The sequence below is a fragment of the Phycodurus eques genome, chromosome 8, assembly GCF_024500275.1.
Source record: "Phycodurus eques isolate BA_2022a chromosome 8, UOR_Pequ_1.1, whole genome shotgun sequence".
NCBI lineage: Eukaryota > Metazoa > Chordata > Actinopteri > Syngnathiformes > Syngnathidae > Phycodurus > Phycodurus eques.
This window is the reverse complement of record NC_084532.1, coordinates 29,152,210-29,165,184: the sequence shown is the minus strand read 5'-3', so window position 1 is coordinate 29,165,184 and position 12,975 is coordinate 29,152,210. Positions and strand designations below refer to the sequence as shown.

Below are 12,975 nucleotides of genomic sequence, written 5' to 3'. Positions count from 1 at the left end.
GAAACTCTAACCGTGGACTGAAACCCTTCTTCAGAAACGTAACCCAGCTTTGAAACTCATTTGAAACCCTACCACCGCTGGAGGGAAAACTTTGAAATGGTCGTTCGAAACTCTCGTTTGAAACCCAACGCCTAGTTTGGAAAGCCAACCCTTGTTTAACGCCCTAACTCGCACTTCTAAACCATGTCTGAAACCCTAAACCAGACTTAAAACCCTCATTTGAAACGCAAATGTAAAACCTCACAACCCTAACCCTGTATTTAAACCCTACTTTAAAACCAGAACTCCGACTTGAAGGCCTCCTTTGAAATGTTGGATGAAAAAGCACATTAAGCATTCTTTGATACCCTAACCCCGTCTTGAAATTTCCATTCAGAACCCAAAACCCTCACCCTCGTTCCAAACGGAAATTTGAAAGCTTACGCCGGAGTCATACGCAGCACCGTTAGCGTTTAGCGGTCATCGAAAAAGGAGGATTCATTTCGTCTCCACCGCGACGTGATTGGTCGTAGTTGCACCGGCGATGTGAAGCACTTGCACCTATTATTATGATTACCATTCAAATTCATTATTTTGCATTTTTAATATTTATGCCATTGTCGGCAGTGTGAAGTAAACACATTTTATGAGCTAATATATTCTCCTGCCACATTTTTCACTTAACCCGTGTGACCAAAAAAAGTTTAACAAAATAAATAAATGGAATAAGCAAATAAAAAAGCGACACTATAGTGTTAGATTATATTTTTGCTTGCAGGGTTGTAAATGGATTTTGGGCTTGTGTACAGACCGTAGCAGCTGATGTTTATTCAGGGAGTCATGATTGAGCGTGATACCGTGTGCGTGTGCGTGCGCGTGTGCGCGCGCGCGGGTAATAGTGACATCAGTGCAGATATGGCGGCAGACGCCAGGACGATGTCGCATGTCATTAAAGCGTCCGAACACAAGAAAAATAAATGCAAAATAAAATGTCGCTGACACCGTCGCCGGCAAGTCTCGTATAATAAACGGTAATCTTTATGCATCATTGCACAATATATTCTTCTGCGTCACGATGAAGCCTTATGCGTCACGACACAATATATTCTTACGTGCCTTTATGCGTCATTCTTAGGGGGCGCCGTGCATCATGTTGTATCTTTCCGCGTTCTTGTGTATCTTTTTGTAATGTGAGCCTCAATGCGTCCTTCCGCCACGTTTGTACCCTCAGCAGAGCCCGATGCGTGCTGATGGAACCTCACGCATCCGCGTGGAACATCTTGCGACGTTCAATGCCTACGACGGTCACCCGGAAAGGTGGCCGCTTTCCACCAAAATGGCCGACTCCCCGGATCTTTTCGGGCTCGGTTTCTTGAGACTTTTTTTGGCTCGGTCTGCTTTCGAGAGACACGTCTACCAAATGTCATGTCGCTGAGCGGAACCGGCCTCGGGGGCCGCATCTTTTTAATCGCGGCGTGATCGGTTTCCTGTTTTCTGACGAGTCATCGACCACCATCGTCGTACCGGTTCAACTCGGAAGGGTCGCTGGGAAGCCAAACGGCTGAATCCTGCGTCAACTGTCACTTGTCGGATTCAAATGAAGGCTTCATTTGTTTGTGACGCTGTACTTTTGCCGCCGCCGCCGCCGTACGGCTTGTTGATTTGCGGCGGGGTTACGAAAGCGATTAAAGCGGGCAATCGGTCTGATCTGTGAAAAGGAAACGTCGAGAATTAGCGCCAGTCACGATCATTCATAACAATCCGGCTCGTTTTCTCCTCACGCTTATTTATTTATTTATTTGGCATATCATTTGCGTGTCTTCTAATTGGCGAAGTTTGATTAAACGCGGCCCCCAGTGTTTACGTGGCCGCCATATGTCGATTTCCATAATCATCGGGGCGTCGGAGGGTGGGCGGCGGGGGGGCGCCCTCGCGGATGTGCGTTGATTGCATCTCGCCCCAACTTTTTTTCCCGGCGACCTTTTAATCTAACGCTCGCAGAACGCCACCATCTATCATGCTTGTCACTTTCAACCGCCTAATCTCGCCTCAAAAGTCTTTACAAGTGCGCGCGGATTACTCGCGCGATAATTAATCACGTTCGCGTGAAAACACATTTTTGTTGACGCGTTGTTGTGGTTGTTGTTGTTGTTTTTTCCCCCCCGCCCGGTCGTCAGCACCCCCAAAAAGGACGAAGGCGAGCGACGCATCTGCATAACGTTTCCATTAACGAACGAGCAGCGACAGCGTTTCATTTTTCACTCGTGTGATATTCTCATTTATATCTCGATTATTTACAGGCAGAGTCGTTAATTTGTCGGGCGAAGATTTGCGGCTCGTTGTTGTGGCGCGTCACAGCAAATGTTTTTCACTTTGGAAGACTTTAATGTGCTCCAGCCTGGACTTCATGCATTCAAAGTGCGTATTTAACAATGTGTGTGTTTTGTGTTGTTGTTTCCCCCCCCACTTCCTATACCGCCTGTTGTGTTTGGGGTTGCGGGGAGCTCGAGACAGAAAGCATATTACACCCTCGACGAGTCGCCGGGTCATTCACAGGGCACGTGCTAGAAACAAACAATAATTCACGCTCAAATTCATATTTCGTGGGAAGCCACAACCAAATGATTCAAATAAAAAGGAATGCTGTCAAAAGGCAATTGAAATCATATTTTAAATTGATTTAAAATCCAATTCATATATTTAAAAATAATTTCATTTCAAACAGTTAAATACATGTATTAATATAATTACTAATATTACATTACAAATTAATTTCATTTCAAACAGTTAAATACATGTATTAATATAATTACTAATATTACATTACAAATTAATTCATATTGTATTTATTTTTATGAAATCTATTAAAATAGAAATGATAAAATATGCTAAGGAAAAATATTTTCTGTGTAGTTTATAGTGGTGGGAGTATTTTTATTTGTTTATTTATTACATTTTTCTCTGCGTGTTTTTATGCCAAGCCCAGTAAAAACCAGAAAAGCAGGCATTTTAAATTATTATTATTTCTTTATTAAATCTTGCAGCGTTGAAGTTCTACTGTGACCTATCCCTGCCCTCTCGGAAGTTCAAAATAAATAAATCAAATAAACTAAGCTAAACAAAAACAAGAAAATAGAGCTCTATTATTTGAATCGAAATCCCATCTCATCCGATTTTTATTTATTTATTTATTTTATTTTATTTATATGACAATTTCTTTTGTAATTTAAATTTCAATAAAATTCATGAAATGATTTTCTGTTATAATCTTTGTATTTATATTAATATTTATTTTTTTTAGATTTCAATAAAAACATGTTCAAAAAAATGTCTTTCTTCATTTCTTTACTTATTGTCATGAAGATGTCATTTCATGAGCGCGGTTCCTCATAACTTGGTTCCCGTCTTTAACGACATTTGAAGGTCTAAATTAGGACCTGACAGATATGGATTTTATTTTTTTGAAGCAGATCTGATATATGGTAGAGTAAAATTCCGATAACTCATTATTCGACGGATTCATTAAAAAATATAGAATGAAAATGAAATGACTCCTTTTTTTTCGTCCCTTGATGCTTACAATCATAAAGATATGAATTACAGGCAGAACATTTGACTGTGTAGCAATACTTTGGCTTTTGGTATTTAACTACAACAGAGAGAAAAATGTGCCGTTTTTTTTTTTTTGCCATTTTTTGTCGATTAGTGGCGCGAGTTTGAAAATCATTGTCTTTGTCTTATGTTGTAATTTGTTAATATGTGGGGAGGGGGGTGGAGGAGGCAAAAATATCAGACGAACGTTTGCCGATTAGAAAAGGTCAAATTAAATCGCCGATTAGACTGGACCGATGAATCGTTCGAGTCTAAATATTCCGACCGGCTCTCAGTATGATGTCGACTTCAGGCAGGACCTCTTCAAGGTGGGGGGACAGGGAACAATTATAATAATACCCCCCCCCCACCGCCAACCTTTGGGTGCCCCTCCCAAGGAGAGCAAGAGGATCCACTTTGCATGAAACGCACACAGAGCGGCCCATTGAAAAGCATTCAGCGCGCATTCAGACAATGAAGAAAGGCAGCTCCTCCGAGCTTTATTAGATATGAAGATGGACAGTAAAAATCAATTTCTGCCCCTTTGATGCACTTTAAATGACAAAGCGGGCGGCGGCCATTCAGCCATTGTGAGCGGCAAAGTGATTCGGCGGCGAGAGCGAGCGACGCTCGGTGACCCGGCGGGGCAGATTGGAATGGGATGGCGAGCGGTCACGCACTTCGTATGGCGTGTCGAGGAGAGCGGAAAAAAACAAGTTATCTCATCTCCAGGCGACGGGGGCGCCGCTTCAAACGGTTTCTCCGGCGAGAATGCTAAGCGGGCGAGGGATCGGGCCGACGGGAATTCCGCAGCGTGGAAAACAAAAACGAGAATCCGCTCGCCGGGGGTTCCAATCAACGGACAGCGGACTGCTGGCCAGGGACGTTTGAGAATATTTGTGTCCACGTGAAGGTGAGGGGATGTCAGAAGGGCGGGATAACGTTTTTTTTGGGGGGGGGGGTTTGACCATGAGGGAAATAGAGTGAGGTCACACATTCTGATCATAATCCAGCCCTAAGTACAGCCTACCGGTTAACAAATACGGGACGACAGGCAACCCAGTAGTGTCAATCTGTAAATTGGAGTCCCTGGATTTACGAATACACGATGGACTGGTCGCCGGTCCATCGCAGGGCACATTTCAACAAACGACCGACTGGTCGCCATTCAGTCATCCAGCTAGCATTTAGCATGTGGCGTTGTGCGGAATGAATCTGATTAAAGTCGGTAATTGGCGTCGGCGCAGATGCCGATCACGTTTTAGTGCGCCGTTAAACGACCCGCTCTCGTCTCCGGCGCGATAAATGCGGCGGCCGACGTGCGCCGTGGCGCTCATTTGTTCAAACAATCCCGGGGAAAATCAGCGCAAAGATTTCATTGGAGGGAGCGGGAGATTGTTTTTCAGGAGACGGCGCCTCCTCCATGTCAACAAAATCAAATGAGGAGCAAAAAGCACTCGGATGAGGGGAAGCGTGGAGACGAGGAATCTCTTTCGCATGCTTGAATTCTTATCGCGTCAGCTTTGTTCTCGTGGGCGCATATTTAAATCACTTAACGTGGCCGCTCACCGATTAGTTTGTTACGGTAAAACTGTCAAGAAAGAAATACGATAATAATGCTGTTTAGTGAGAATCCATTCCAATCCAATCCATTCACATCCATTGAGCCGGCCAAAAGTATTGTTTCATTTCAACGAAATTGTGTATTTTTTTATTTGTTTTATTTGTTGAATTATTTCACTAAATTATTTCATTCATCATTCAATTGTTTTCATTTGTCTCTTAAGTAAATTAAACAATTCAAAAATATACATAATATTGACAAATACATAATTTATTTGAATATGAAAAAAGATTATTTCTTTTTAAATTATTGTAATTAGGGTTATCATTGTTTTCTTTCTAAATTACCGAAGTCAATTATTATTGACCTGTGTATTTTTTAATATTACATTTAAATAATTGTGGCTTAACTGAATTTAATAAAATATTATACATAACTGAATGTAATTAAAATGTTCATTATTAAATACAAGTATTTATTTGTTTTATCACCATAACATTTTAAATTATTGATTGCATTTAATTAATTCAAATGAAAGTTAATTCAAATTATTTTGAGACAAAAATTCGACCAGAACAGCTGAACTTTATTTGGGGTGAAGCAGAGCCACTTTAAATGGTGCCAGGTGTGTGCTGACTTGCATTTAAGATGAGTAGGAATGTGATTGGTTCATTCTGAAAAGAGTTGGAGCCCTAGTTAGGAGGGTGTGCACACTTGTGCAACCACATTATCTCAGCTGTTTTTCTCCCCCCTTGAACAGATTTCAGTGTTTATATACGTGTGTGTGTGTGTGTGTGTGTGTTTTAGTGGAAGTTTAGCTATTGACTCTATTCATAATGATGTGAATATTATTGTAAATTGGTATTTCCCTACTTCCATTCATGTTGTGTGTTTGGGTCCTCTTTTGTCACTTTGTACGCCTCGCAACTCGGCTAAAATGGCAGAATGCTAACTCAATCTGCATGAATTAGTGTCCGTAGCTAATTGTCTTCCTCAAATAATCCTTTGTGTGTGTGTGTGTTTTTTTTTTTTTACATTTTTGGCTTATAAAATGCTTAATAAATAAATAATTAGAGGGCGTTGTGAATGAGGCGTCGGGGGAGCTGTAGTGCAAAGGCGCGATAGCGGCTGAGCTAGCTTATGACATCTTTGTTTCCGCACGGTCGTCTCCGGAGCCGGCGGAGGATTTGTGCCAGCGACTGTTTTTTTTTTGCTTTGCTTTCCTTTTCCTTACTATTGGAGAGGTCGCTACCCGGAGCCGTCACTCGCTATCGGCGCATCGGAGGAGCCGCAGAACAAAAACGAGACGCCGTCGGCTTGGCCTTCCGACGCCACGCCGACTTTCCCCGTGGACGCGACGGGCAAAACAATCACCAATGTTTGCCGTTTCACGCCGATGAGTTCCGTGTTTGAGGCCTTGAATGCGGCGCAATCTCTCGCTCCTACGCTGACAAGTCGTCCTTGCGGCCGCCCGCGCTGAATTTACTGACGCCGCGCCCCGTTGTCGACACAAATAAAACACTTTGGGGCCTTGAAGGTTTCATTTTAAATCCTACAGGACGTCCATACATAAAGATAAACGTCGGCCTGGTTGCCAGATAATCCCACGGCACCAGAGAAAGTCCACACGGGAAGGCCGGAGCCCAGATGTGAACCCACGACCTCTGAACTGAGAGGCGGTGTCAACCAGTCACCCGCCCTGCCAGCTAGCTTGAGTCATATTAAGCAAATGCCACAATTTTGTTGTCAGATAATCATGTTTAATGCTAATGGCTTCAATGAGATGAAATCTGATTGCGGCTGGTCAAAATGCTGAGTGGCGAGTAACTCTGGGAAACCTGCGAGCCACAGAGGCTGGTGAGCAAAACAAGTCAAAAGACTTCATGTTCTGTATTCGTCGTTACTTACTGGGGACTACCAATGAAAATGAGTATCAAGATAACGCCGGCATATTTATATATATATTTTTTTTAATTTTATAGCTTTATTTGTTTTTGTCCATAGAGTTCACTAATGCGCACTAATGAAAAAAGAAATCAATGGGGAGGGGGAGAGAAAATGAAAATGAAAATGAAACGTGCAGGCAAAAAAATGGTTGTCAGTCAATTGTGGCTCAGACATTTATTTATTGATTTTTCATTTTCGTTTATCTGTGTCAAAACAGCCGTTTTGATAAATGACTCTGGGACCTTGACATTTGTCATCTGTTTGAAATCCTCCACGACTTCCGGTTGGGACGGCGGCGTGAAACAATCGTTCGGCGGAAGATATTTTATCTGGTGCAATTCATCCATCGTCGCACGTCTGCGCGTGAATGAACAAACAAGTCCTTTTCATCAGCGGACCATCGTCCGTCTTGCGTTTGCTGCGTCACAAGTCAGCGGAGGAAGAAGACGCTCCATCACCCGAGCCGCGACACATCAAGGCGGCCACGCAAACGCGCTAAAAGTTGAACAGAACGAGTGCAGAGAAGTGCAAAAGATGAGGCCGGTGTGTCATTCGGCTATTTTTGTTATGCCACTAATAGTGACGCGTCGGATTTCCGGCCACTATTTTCGGTTTCGGTCCAAAAGACATTTGTTACCGAAATTGAATGTTGTTATGACCGCAAAAAGTGCGGTCGTGTGCTCGATATTGTACAAAAAAAAAACGCCGCGTCCACATCGAAGCTCCCTGCTTTCCACTGTTCATATCGGGGAATTCTTGTCGCGCACTATTTTGAGCCGCCCCAGCGACCGACCGACGAGCGCCGCCTAACGCGTCTAAAAACGATGCCGAGCCGCGGAGGCGAACGTTCGCTTCGGTGTCAACGCAGCGTAAGTCGCTAATCATCGCCTCCGTGGCGACGAGCAAGCCGCGCTGCTGACAAGCACCGCGATCACGGAGGGAGGACGAAGAATAATTGAGAAAAAGACAAAGAAGCTATGCTAATTGCTAAGCTAAGTCGTAAGACACCAAAATAAGCGATCGGGCGATGCAGTACACTTTTGGAAACACGTCGGTCTGGCTGGAATTGCACTTCGTAACCGACTTTGACGGGTAAAATAGCAGGCAAATGAATAAGTGTCTAAGAGAGAAAATATTGTAATGCACAAAAACTCTAGAATTGAATAACAATGACAGAGAAATGATTATGTCGTACAATGGAACGTGGTTATTTGTTTATCCCGTTACACAATATACTGCAATAACTGTCCTATGGTAATGTTCTTGATATCATTTTAAAAATATGGAAATACAGACAAATTGTTCTTGAAGCGAATTTCTACAGGTTGGCAGCTATGCAGTCGTAGCCCTAAATGCAATTTGACGAATTATCGGCTTTGCCGTTCATTTTGGTGTTTCGGTTTTCAGTTTTCGACATCGGGTTCCTCATTTTCGGTTTCGGCCAAGAATTTTCATCTTGGTGAATCACTCGTCACAACCGTCTTCCATAATAGATTTCAATTCTTTTTTTTTTTTTTGTTTTTAAATGAAAAAATTCAACACATAATTGCTTATCATGACAGAGTAAAAACATTTTCAGAAATTGCGGCTCATTTATGAAAAATGGAACTGAACTCCGTTATCGCATGCCTTGCCCTGTAATGTGGAAGTCCAATCAAAAGCTGTTGCCTTGCCACGCGTCCCTCGCCCATCTGATAATGAAAAGGTCTATCGGACGTCCTTGCGCAGCTGTACCTAATGTACTGTCCGGCGGGCGTCCTGCTGCGCGATGCTTCCGGAAGCCGCTGGCTGACATGTTCACTCCCGAGAGAGAGCGAGAGAGAGAATCAAAGAGGGTATTAGGCAAGCGGGGTTATTCCCCACGCTTTGCTGCAGGCTGCCGCTAATCTGTGCGCCTTTCCGGAGAAACGAGGTTAGTTAAGCATTTGAATGGCCTTCGCCCTGTGATAATTAGGCCTGCCCTGGAGGGAGCTCCACTTGAGCCACTCGGGCCTTGAAATGGAGCCCGCCGCGCGCACGCACACAATGATCCTGAACTAATTCCCCGAGTAAATATTTTCTCCCGTGCCTTCTGCGGCTTCTTTCTCCTCAAACTTGTCTTCTTTTTTTCCCTCTCCTTCCCCTCCTCCTCTGCTTTTATTTTCACAGGCACCACTGGCTCGGGCGAGGGGACCGTACCATTGTTGATTCGGGGGTGTGGTATGGTATGGCTGCGTTTAGTTTTTGTAACCAGGCCCCCCGCCCCCGCTCAACTGTCAATCAAATACCACTTGTACGACCACGCTACTTCATCTAGCATCTGTCTTACGCCGACACGTAACTGCATGTTTGTGCCGCTTAAAGCTTCCGGTGGCTGGAATGTATCCCACCTTGTTCGTTGTGGGGTTCTTCCACGCCGCGACAACGAGGCGCTCTAAAGCGCCAGTCCATACGCTGGCTGTCCCGTTGGACTCTCCCCCACTCTTCCTTCTTCTTTCTGTGTCGTGCGTGCACTCACGGCCAACAACGAGGCACGGTAGCGGACTATCCGAAGGGAAATGTTTTTATTCTGAGGAAAGGGGGGATAAAACCAAATGGAGTGACATTTTTGCGTGTTTGTTCATACTTTTCTGGTTCCGGATGTTTGTTACATAGCAGGCTAATTCCTAGATCCGCCCCTTTATCCAGATCCTCAACAAAATGGTTCTTCCCGTTGCCTTCGCTGTTGACAAGCAGCGCTGTGCACAAATTTCCCTTTCCTTCTTTTCTCTTTGAGATAAAGGTGACACGACACAGGCTCGAACATTTTCCCTCACAATTGCTCAACACTTTCCCCTCTGTTGTTTCTTGTCTGACTGGCGTGACCCTTGACCCCGGGATCCCGCGTAGGGACCACCCTGACTGACGCAGGCGGCGGTCCTCGAGGGGATGGGGAAGTGTCGTAAACATTGTCAGCCCCCCCGAGCTACGGCCGCCATTGTCCGTCGCCACAAAAGACAGACGCCGCATTGGAAGTGCGCCACATCCACTTGAACTCGCTTGATTGGTCCGTGTGGACGGCGCTGTCACAAAACAACCGCGCCTGAGCGTCATCAAATATTCATGAGCGTGTGGGTTGTACTGCTCGATGTATCCCACAGGAAGGCCTCCCATTGTTAACGAGACATGTCCAATAGCTTCTATTCTATTGCTGCATGAAATGATTGACAGGTGAGCTGACCAATGTCTGCATTAAAGGGTCAATAGGAAAGTTTCCGACTGCTAGCAATATTTGAATGGAGCCTCATGTCAGTCCCCGCCCCCGCTGCCTCGTGTCTCTCCAGGAAGTTGGATGTTGTATTTTTTAGAATGTACAATCAATTAAAAATACAACCGCAATTCCAATGAAGTTGGGACGATGTGTTAAACATAAATCAAAACAGAATACAATGATTTGCAAATCATGTTCAACCTATATTTAAACGAATGCACGACGAAGATATTTCATGTTCAAACTGATAAACTTTATTGTTTTCAGGAAATAATTTTAAAATTTTATGGCTGCAACACGTTCCAAAAAAGCTGGGGCAGGGTCATGTTCGCCACTGTGTTACATCACCTTTTCTTTGAACAACATTCAATAAACATTTGGGAACTGAAGACACTAATTGTTGAAGCTTTGTAGGTGGAATTCTTTCCCATTCTCGCTCGATGTACAGCTTCAGCTGTTCAACAGTCCGGGGTCTCCGTTGTCCTATTTTACGCTTCATAATGCGCCACACGTTTTCAATGGGAGACAGGTCTGGACTGCAGGCAGGCCAGTCTAGTACCCGCACTCTTTTACTACAAACCCACGCCGTTGTAACACGTGCAGAATGTGGTTTGGCATTGTCTTGCTGAAATAAGCAGGGACGTCCATGAAAAAGACGTCGCTTGGATGGCAGCATATGTTTCGCCAAATCCCGTATGTACCTTTCAGCGTTAATGGTGCCCTCGCAGATGTGTTAGTTGCCCGTGCCATTGGCACTAACACAGCCCCATACCATCACAGATGCTGGCTTTTGAACTTTGCTTGTGAATGAAGCCCCTTTTCTACCCAATCACGGCACCCACCTGTTCCCAATTAGCCTGTTCACCTGTGGGATGTTCCAAACAGGTGTTTGATGAGCATTTGTCAACTTTTTCAGTCTTTTTTGCCACCTGTCCTAGCTTTTTTGGAACGTATTGCAGCCATAAAATATGAAGTTAATGATTATTTGCTAAAAACAATAAAGTTGATCCGTATGAACATTAAATATCTTGTCTTTGTCGTGTATTCAATTCAATATTGGTTGAACATGATTTGTAAATCATTGTATTCTGTCTTGATTTATCTTCAACACACGTCCCAAATTCATTGGAATTGGGGTTTTATAAGAAAGGTGATCAACTTACCTGACGACCCGGTGAGAACGGTGACGTGATGTCTGCAGTGGTCTTCTAAGCTCAACTCAGCGGCTGTATAGGACACACTTCCACTGTTATACATTATTGTTATCTTTACCCTTGAGTTGAGGTAGAAAGCTTTTAACTTTTGTTGCTAACCGGAATTAAATAATACAGCCAAGAAACTAGAATAGTCTGCTCTGCAAGAGGCCCGAGCACTGCTGTACGTCCCCGCGAGCCTCCGTGTGCGCGGTGGTGGACACGTGAACACAATCAACAGACTTTTCGGTCACGCCTCCTGTCACAACAGTCTGATTGGCTGTTCGTCCCGCTGTGCACTGTTGTAAAATAATAATTAAAATTGAATTTAGAGGCAGGCGGCACGGCGGGGGCGACTGCTTAGCACATCCGCCTCGCAGTTCTGAGGAACGGGGTGTGGAGTTTGCATGTTCTCCCCGTGCCTGGGTGGGTTTTCTCCGGGCACTCCGGTTTCCTCCCAAAACATGCATGCTAGGTTGATTGAGGACTCTAAATTGCCCTTAGGTGTGCATGTGTGCGCGAATGGTTGTTTGTTTCTATGTGCCCTGACTTTGTCGCAATGATGTAAAATATTACACTAGCCGCTAAGCTAACATGGATGAGTCTTTTTCCTGTGTTTAATTCCAACTCAACAGTCCTGAAAGCAAAGAGAGGTGCACCAAAACGGTCCATCAATCACACGCCGGCCTGCAAATGTTTTGCTATTAACGTCTAATTACTCCACGCTGATAAAGGAGCAAATTAATCAAGTTCTCCCAGTTGATGAACTGCAAAGTGTTGATAAGTAACATATTTAAATGCGGGTTTTATGTTAACATCCCGCCACAGACAGTCAGACCATCCATCAAAGGGGGGCGCGCACGTGTCCTCAATGTTGGGAAAACATCCGTCTTCAAGCTGGGAGGCTCGTCCTTGGGACACACACACACACACGCACACACCAGACAGCTTCGGTGTCAGAGATAAATGACGGCTGACATCGTGGCCTGGAGAGACGGCGTGTTGGAGATAGTTCCCGCAAAAGGTTCCCAGAGCCAAACAAGTGTCGGCATGCGGGAAAGCGGGATGACTGACCCCCCCCCCCCCCCCCCCACAAAAAAAAAACAACAACAACAAAAAATGTCCTCTGAACAAAACTTACTTGACTGACAAGCGGTCACCAACCAGGATTTCCATTTCTGCTCATGTGACTCAGTCTTCATGAAGACATTGGTCAGTCAGTTCCGAGGTAGTGCTGCTAACTGTAACACAAAAAGTACAAATAGATCAGAATTTCCACAAACATGCTAAGAGTAGTAGTAGCAGTAGTGTTTCCTGCATAATCATGTACACTAACACATTATTGGTGGAAGTCTTTGGGGGGGGGGGGAACCCAAAACAAACCTGAATCTGCAGTTTAAAGCTAATCTAGCCCAAACTGATTGAGTTGAATGGGAATGTCTTTTTTTTTAATGTAATCCTCCCGACACACG

General features: G+C 44.3%; 1 long non-coding RNA gene across 1 annotated transcript; it reads right to left on the bottom strand.

The window, feature by feature from the left end:
- Window positions 1-7,324: 7,324 nt before the first annotated feature.
- On the bottom strand, window positions 7,325-12,737 carry LOC133405847 (uncharacterized). Its single transcript, XR_009768995.1, has 3 exons — window positions 12,645-12,737; window positions 11,474-11,536; window positions 7,325-7,576 (listed from the first exon to the last, which is right to left on the bottom strand). It is a non-coding gene; the product is annotated as an uncharacterized LOC133405847 (long non-coding RNA).
- Between the last annotated feature and the right edge of the window lie 238 nt (window positions 12,738-12,975).